This window comes from Pan paniscus, chromosome 1 (genome assembly GCF_029289425.2).
Source record: "Pan paniscus chromosome 1, NHGRI_mPanPan1-v2.0_pri, whole genome shotgun sequence".
Classification (NCBI taxonomy): Eukaryota; Metazoa; Chordata; class Mammalia; order Primates; family Hominidae; genus Pan; species Pan paniscus.
The window spans coordinates 71199134-71208100 of NC_073249.2; positions in this window are offsets into that span (position 1 = coordinate 71199134).

Genomic DNA, 8967 nt, shown 5'->3' on the forward strand with positions numbered 1-8967 from the left:
GAAGGAAAACAGCAGCTTCTGACTCATGACTGTGTCCTCCTGCAGACAAGTACACAGCTCATCCCCTCAGAGTGTCTGAGTGCTGAGCTCACATCTCATGGTGGGGTGTGCGGCCATGTCGCTGCCCCATCCCACGGGCATGGTGAGGATTCTGTTACTGCACACTCTTTAGGGTCCTTTATAGTTAATAAAATATTGAACCACTTCCATACTGGTTGGTAAACAGCTGCTGCCCTGAGCTGCCCCCACCTCCGACCCAATGGCCACCTGCCCATCATTCTCCTGGTCCTTTCCCAGGACTGGCCAGGTGTCCCCACAACCTAGCAGCTAAGGGTCCTACCTGGAACAGATTCTGGTGGGTCAGGGCCCATGGTTAAGTATTTGGGGGTATCACCCCACCCACGAGTGTTCTCAGCACACACTCACTCCTGCCTCTTCTCTGGTCCCCACACACTCAGCCACCCTGTCCCACCTCTTCTCACCACCAAATTAATATCATGCTCATCCTTCTCACCTCATCCTAGCCCTACCTCCTTCAAGAATCAGTCCTGAGTCCATAGCCCCTGCATCTCCCCCTCACACCCAGAGCACTCCGCCTCCTACAGATAGCGCTTCCTAAATACGTTTCTCTCAAAGCTCTTTATGAGTCTTCAATATTTCCTTGGCCGGCTGGCCGATTGATTGGTTACAGAGCCTTGCCTTCTCATTTTCTGGCAGCAGATAAGTGAGGCCAGGACCTCTGGGGCCAGAGGCAGAGAGGCAGAGGTCCCAGGCCACACCTGAAAAGGCCGCCTGAGAAGGGAAGTTTCTGAAAGAGGCCAAGCAAGAGGGACCCCAATGCTGGGGCACTGTGAGCAGTGCTGAGCTGGTCAGTGGTCAGAACAGGTAAACTGGTGGGGCTCAGGCAAAGAGAAGGTCAAAGTGCAAGTCACACCTGGAGCAGGCGGGCATGACGCAAGGCCAGCTCAGCCACAAACCCTGTGTTGGGGGCAGGTGCCTTCCCTCTGGGTCAAGATGTCCTGGAAGTGATTGGCTGCTGTTGGACAGGCAAAAGGTTAAGCAACACTAATCCCAGCTTCGAGCTGTCCCTCCCACCGACCTGAGTGGCAAGGAAGTTGCAGGGAAGGGGGCCTTGCTCTGTGCCACAGCTAATACCTGAGAATAGAATTTGGGAAACTTGAATCACAGTTTCCCATAACGTGTCGCGATTGCTTAGAAACTACGTGTCTCCCCTCCCCACAGTCGTCGGGGATCAGTGGCTCCTGACGCGTTTGCTTTAAATCTCTCTGTTCCCTGCCAATTAGCCAGTTTGACTTTCTGCTGTGGCAGGGATGAAAGTCACACTATTCAGCGCTAGACACGGATGCTGGGGGAGGAATCTCATTGCTGTGGAGATGGGATCTGGGCTTGGCACTGCCTGTTCAGCTGCTGAGTGTTACTTTGGGTTGACTCACAACCCAGCATGAAGCAGGAGGCCAATCTTCGTGCACTCCACAACTTTTCCCTCCCCAGCTTTATCCAGACTGTGTCTTCTGCTGACCAGCTGTTTACGCTTGTACTTGATATGCGCTTGCCAAAGCCTGCAGCATAGAAGCCCACAGCTCAGTCCAAAGCAGCCAACCTTCGGCCTACTAGGATCTTAGCCACACCCCAGAGTCCCAGAGAGAAGTGACTCAGGTTGGACACAGTGGCTCCAAATGACCTCAGGTGACTCACAGCAAACAGATTAAAGGTGACACCCAGTGTCTCACCTATCAACTCAATTTGTCATTGAGTTGGCAGCCATGGCTGCCACCATTTCCCAGCTCGTTCACCCAGCTGTTTTTAAATATGGGCACACCAGCTTAAATCCCAATCTTGCCTGTCCTAACACCACAAGTCTCAACTCTGGCTGCAGGTTAGAATCACCCGAGGAGCATTTGAAACCACTGAAACCCCAGGCCTCCCTCCTGCAGAGATCTCAATTTAATTGGTCCAGGATGGGCCTGGGCATCTGTATGTTTTCAGAGCTCCTCAGGTGGGATTTTTGTTTGTTTGTTTGTTTGTTTGTTTGTTTTGTAGAGATGGAGTTTCCCCATCTTGCCCAGGCTGGTCTCAAACTCCTGAGTTGAAGCGATCCACCCGCCTCGGCCTCCCAAAGTGCTGGGATCACAGGTGTGCGCCACTGTGCCCAGCCCCCAGGTGGTTTTAATGTTCAATGGTCCTGAGAACCAGGGATCTGCCATCCAGTTCTGTGAGGAAGGAGGATGCCAGACAGATATGCTATTTTCATATCCAATTCAGTCACCAGCACGTCTGCAGCCTGGCTCATGCCTTCAGTAGAGGACCTTCTGGCGTGAACACTTGCTCATTTCTGACCCAGAATCTTCCATAAATTTTTCTGCATCCAACTCTTTCTCCTTGGGTTTTAGTAATCCGTAAGTTTCTGCTTAATTTTCTGGATTAGGAGTTGAGAGTCCCAGCTTGTGAAACACACATTGCCAAAAAACCTAGTTATGGAAAAACTGGCTGAGATGAGAAAGATCTTGTTCTTACATAATTATGGATTCTCAATCTGTTCCATTTTGTTTATATTTGTTTCTCTGGAGAAATACTTTGTTATACATCATATATATTTTTTGATCTATATATATCTTTGTTTTAGCTTTATTAACTTTGGAGACTCGAACATACACAAAAGTAGACAGGATAGTATCATGAGCTACTACAAACCTATCCACTCTCCTGCCCCAGCAATGGCTAACCCAGCCCCATCCCCACACCCATCAGTTCACTCCATCTTCTATTATTTTCAGTCAAATACCAGATATCATACTATTTTATCTGTGAATGTTTTAGCAGATCACTCGAAAAGAACTTCTTGGGTATCATAACCACCATTCTACTGCACAGCAAAACTAGCAATAATTCCTAGAATTTAAATTTCCCAATTGTCTCAAAACTGTCCTGTGTGAATTATTAAAAAGAATTTGAGCCAGGCACAGTGGCTCATGCCTGTAATCCCAGCACTTTGTGAGGCCAAGGCAGGTGGATCACCTGAGGCCAGGAGTTCGAGACCAGCCTGGCCAACAGGGTGAAACCCCGTCTCTACTAAAAATACAAAAATTAGCCGAGCGTGGTGGTAAGTGACTCTAATCCCAGTTACTTGGGAGGCTGAGGCAGGAGAATCACTTGAATGTGGAAGGCAGAGGTTGCAATAAGCCAAGATGGCGCCATTGCACTCCAGCCTGGGCAACAAGAGTGAAACTCTGTCTCAAAAAAAAAAAAGAAAAAAAAAAAAGAATTTGAATCAGGGTACAAATGAGATGCAGATGTTGAAACTGGCTGATATAACTTTTTAGTCTGTTTTAGTCTATAGATTACCCCTCCTTTTTTTTTTTTTTTTTTTTTTGAGATGGAGTCTGGCATTGTTGCCCAGGCTGGAGTGCAGTGGCTTGATCTCAGCTCACTGCAGCCTCCACCTCCCGGTTTCCAGTGATTCTCCTGCCTCAGCTTCCCAAGTAACTGGAATTACAGGTGCTCACCACCATGCCTGGCTAATTTTCGTATTTTTAGTAGAGACGGGGTTTCACCCTGTTGGCCAGGCTGGTCTCGAACTCCTGACCTCAGGTGATCCACCCACCTCGGCCTCCCAAAGTTCTAGGATTACAGGCGTGAGCCACCGCGCCCGGCCTCCATGTTCCATTTTTGAGGAACTGCCAAACTGTTTTCCAAAGCAGCATCACCATTTGACATATTCAGTTTGATGAATTTTTACACATAGTACACACCCATATCCCCACCACGAGATCAGGAATAGGGCATCAGCACTCTAGAATCCTCCCTGTCATCCTTGCACTCTAAAGGTAACCCTATTTTGACTTCTGTCACTCTGGATTAATTTTGATGGCCAGGACTTGAGAGGTGATCCGAGGAATGCTTCCACTGGAGAACTCAGCGTTAGCAAAGGCACAATGGCCGAGGCAGGGCAACCCCAGCTTTACATTCTGCAGGACAGGGACCCAGATTCTCTTGTGGTCCCACCAAGGCCTGGTGAGCAGGCAGGTCTCCTCCTCCCCTGCCCCGCTTCCTGCACAGCCAGCAGAACTTTTCAAAGGAACAGCAAGCAGGTGGGCTTCTTAATTGGGATCCCCTGGGAGGCAGAGGAGGAGAACCATGTGCGCGATGACTAAGTTTCATCCTAATGGAGGACTTTAGCATGCAGTGCCATGGCAAAACCTGGCTTGCGGTGGGAAGGGAATCTGTCCTTGCATGGCCCTGGCACAACTATCTCCCCGGGCCTGTTAGGCTCTGCTCACCTCCTACAGCAGGCTCTTTAGGAAAGACCCAGGCTCCCAGAGCCCAGCTCACAGCCGCTGAGGCAGGACTTTCTGAGCAAGTCTCTCCTGACCACAGGGAACTGCTGTGTGGGCAATTTGGCAGCAAGGGCATCTGTTCTGCAGGGCAAAATGCTAGAGAACCAGCTGGAGAACCATGCTGCATGGGGAGGGCTCTCAGGTGGTGGCCACTGGAGAGTCAGGCCTGCTGCAGCCCCACTACCTTGAGGCCTTTCTCCCAGCTCAGCAGTTCTCTGGCTTCCAGCCTTTTCCCTGAACTGACCTTCTGTCTCTGGCCTCACCCAAGCACACATGCAGAATGACACTGAAGTCACTCAAAACTGCTAGAGATATTTACCCCTGATCTGCAAACCCCCTACTTGCCAATGATCTTTCCATCCCAGCCCCTAACTCTAATTTGCTTCCAAATTCCATCCTCAGCACAGTCTGAAATTGTCACTCCCCTCCAGCCCACTGCCTGGGAACTTACCAATTAGAGGTTAATTTGGGTACACATTAAAAGATGCAAACAGGCTGGGTGTAAGGGCTCACACCTATAATCACAGCACTTTGGGAGGCCGAGGTGGGAGGATCACTTGAGCTCACAAGGGGTTGGAGACCGGCCAGGGCAACGTGGTGAGATCTCCACCTCTACAATAAAAAATATTTTAAAATTAGCTGGGCATGTGCTTGTAGCCCTAGATACTCAGGAGGCTGAGGCAGGAGGATCACTTGAACCCAGGAGGTTGAGGCAGCAGTGAGCCATGATTGTGTCACTTCATTCTAGCCAGGACAACAGAGCAAGACCCTGTTTCACTCAAAAAAAAAAAAAAAAGATGTGCAAAGTCCCTGGGAGGGCTGGTCTGTCCCATATCAGGGTGCTTTCTTTTAAGAGATTGAGCTCCTACCAACACTGAGCTGGGAAGAGCAGCAGCTGCAGACACTTGGCTTTGGGGCGCCTCACATAATGCTGTGGGCTTTGGGGCGCCTCACATAATGCTGTGTTCTGCAGAGATAAGTCTCGGGTCCGGGTCTAGAAAGGGAAATAGGATGATGCCAAAACCAAACCTTTTATGGTTCAGTATTTTGTGTACACCAGGGCCAGGTGCAGTGGCTTCGCCTGTAATCCTGAGCTTTGGCTGAGGCTTGAGGCAGGAGGATCACTTGAGGCCAGGAGTTTGAGACCAACCTGGACAACATAGTGAGACCCTGTTTCTACAAAAAGAATTAAAAATTAGCCAGGTATGTTGGCATGCACCTGTAGTCCCAACTACTCGGTACTATTTTTTTTACTCAGGAGGAAAAATAATAAAATAATAATAAATATATATACTATGATGGGATTGAAACCCAGCTTCTTTTTCTCTCCAGTCCTCTCGCTCCTACTTGTCTCCCTTCCTTTCTCTCTCTTCTCCACACTGTCCTTCCCCTATTCCTTTTCTCTGACCCTAAAACAGAAAATAGTCTCATTCCATTTTCTCTAAAGATATAAAACAGTTTTTTTTTGGCGGGGCGGGGTGGGGCAGCAAACTTGGAATCTAACCATTGTCACAGCATCATTTTATGGAAAAAACACCTCGTCCAGCCCTGTACCTGGCCCATTGCAGGTACTCAACAAATGCTAGTTAAGTAAATAAAGCAATGAATGGAGGTCCCTTTATTGTGAGTTCCGAATACGGATTTGGGGTGTCCTTTTGGAACTGATCCCTCTGTGAGGGGCCACTGGCTTTCCTGTAGGCACAGATCAGCGGTGTCAGTCTTCCTGGGTCCCCCTGAAAATTCCAAAGAGGAAGCCATGGTGGGACCGCGTGGGACGCAGGGTCTAGACTCCCAGTCTGGTCTGATTTTCTTGTTTGCATCCTTGCCGCTTTTCCTTCTGGAGAGTTCAGTGGGCAGGGACTGATGGGGCCACAGTGCCCTCTGCTGGCGTGTTCTCACAGTCGACTTTTGCCTGCCCGAGCTTATACATACAGCGCCCTCGGAATTGGAGGGCTTGGGGCAGACTGGGAATGGGGATTTCTGGTTTTATTCCAGGCCCACTCCTTAGTGAATGTCAAGACCAAAGGTGGCTCCTGGTAATAAAATGAGTGTCAGGGTGGGCTCCCAGGCATTAATAACCTAAATGAGAGTAGGTTTTGTTTTTGTTTTAACAGCCTTCCTGGTCCAAGTGCCTGAGAAGTGTCAAGGGGAAATGACATCTTGCCCGGGCTCAGCGCTGTACCTCTGATGTCAAATTGGCTCTCTGCCTGCTTTTGAGAGGTGCAGCCTGCTGCTCCCTAAGTGAACGGGGAGCGTTTTCTCCAACAGCCCTGTCCATGACAGGCCTGGCTCTCACACACAGGCAGGGGCTGAGCCTTCCCTGATCAACACGAAATCTGGCCCTCCGACAGAGGCCCGTGGGCAGCTGAAGAGGAAGCCTAAAGCCTCACTACCTGCACCAGGCCCTTCTCAGCCTTCTTTCAGGATTGCAACAGCAGACAGGGGAGCGCTCCTGGGTAGGGCGGGGGGCGGTAATGGCAGGGGAATGACCCCCAGGCCGTGGGCAGCCCCTTGTTCAGAGCGAGGCCCCCTGTTTTCCATACAGCAGATCCCATTGCTTATAGTGGTGACTTTAGTGTGCCCTGGAAGGGCTCACCCAGGAAGTATTGTGAAAATACATATTCTGATTCAGTAGGTCTGGGGTAGAGCCTGAGATGCTGCACCTCCCACAAGCTCCCAGACAGTGCTGATGCTGCCGGGCCGGGGACCACATCAAGAAAAGCCAGAGTGTCCAGGAAACAGGTTCTGAAGTCAGAATGCTAGGATTCGAATTTCAGCTCTGCCACTTATCCTGTGACCTCAGACAGATTATGTTCATTACCTTCTCTCTGAGTTTATTTCATCCTGTATAAAATGGCAAGAATGACAATTTCAACGGCTGCATAGAATGACAGAGGGACTTCACAGGGTTGTCATAAGTATAAAATGAAATAAATAACCAGGCGTGGTGGCTCACGCCTGTAATCCCAGCACTTTGGGAGGCTGAGGCAGGCAGATCACAAGGTCAGGAGTTCAAGACCAACCTGGCCAACATGGTGAAACCCTGTGTCTACTAAAAATACAAAAATCAGCCAGGTGTGGTGGTAGGCACCTGTAATCCCAGCTACTCAGGAGGCTGAGGCAGGAGAATTGCTTGAACCCGGGAGGCGGAGGTTGCAGTGAGCGGAGATCACGCCCCTGTACTCCAGCCTGGGGGACAGAGCAAGACTCTGTCTCAAAAGAAAAAAAAAATGAAATAAATAATATTAGAAAAGCTCTTAGCCCAGAACCCTCAGTGCCCAGTAGATGGTAAGTCTCTTGATGTCCACGTGGCCTTTCGACAGGTGCTTATCGATCCCCTGCTAGTGCCTGGCACTGTTCTGGGCCCTGGGATATGGCAGTGACAGAAACAAAATCTCCACACTCAAAAAGCTTAGATTCTCGTAGAAAAAGACAGACAATAAACAAATAAGTAAACTGTATGGTATGTGAGTTGGTGACAAGTGTGCTGGAGAGAAAAATAAAGCAGACAGTAAGAGAGATAAGGAATGCTGGGACTGGGGGCCACTGAGAAGGTAACTTTGAGGCGAGGGAGCTGGCCGACTGGAAGGCTGAGAATTCTAGTGATGGTGGTGGCAGGCTGGTGAGAGGGGGTAGGGTTTGCAAGTGCAGAGGCCCTGAGGCAAGAGGGTATGTGTTGTGTTTGAAGAAAAACAAAGAAACCAGCATGGCTAGAAAGTGCAAGTGAAATACTGTACAGGGTTAGGGATGGGGAAGGCAGCAGGGCGGATCCTGTAGGGCTTTGTGAACCATTGACTTTGCATTTTGCTCTGAGAGAAGTGGGAAAACACTGGAAAGTTCTGAGCTGAAGAGTGACATGTTCTAATTTATGTTTTTAAAGGACAGCTTCAGTTTGCTGAGACTAGACTGTGACAAGTCAGAGTAGCACCCCTTGGGAAGGTGGGTGGGCAGCCCGTTGCCATGGAATTGGGGGATCCTCAGAGCTGCTGAGTTTAAGAGAGATGGATCTGGGCTCCAGTCAGAAGTGTTGGATGCCTGAGCCCATCCTCAGCCACCTTCTGGGCTGGCCTGTGGCCTGTGACCCGGGAGAAGGAATGTTGTGAGTGGGCACTGGGCCAGTGCTGTGGCAGTGATGGGATGGATGACACAGTCTGGCCTCCTCCTGGGCCTCCCCTCTTAATTGCTCCCAGATGACTCACCCTCATGTTTCTCTGATGACCACATGCGTCAAGGCCTGGGGCTGCCGCACCTGTTACCTGTGGGAGGGCTGGGGTGAGCCAACTGCCCCTCACTCTGTTGTCATTGGCCACCAGGTTGACAGGAGTGAGATGCTGTGTTACAAGGGACCCACCCCTGTCCTCTAGAATAGCCAGTCCTGATCCCCACCCACTCACATTTTCCTATTATTTTATTTCCTACCTCCTCTCAAAATAACTGTAAGTCATTTGTTTATTTTTTAAGGTAGATCAAAATTCATTTCATTGCAGGCCTCGACATGATAAGTGTTAGTCAATGTGTCAGAAAACTGGGTCTGTGAATGGAAGGCCTTTGATCCAGGAAAGGCAACTCTGACCTCATGGTTACTGTCAACACAACAGTTTTTAAAAAATCT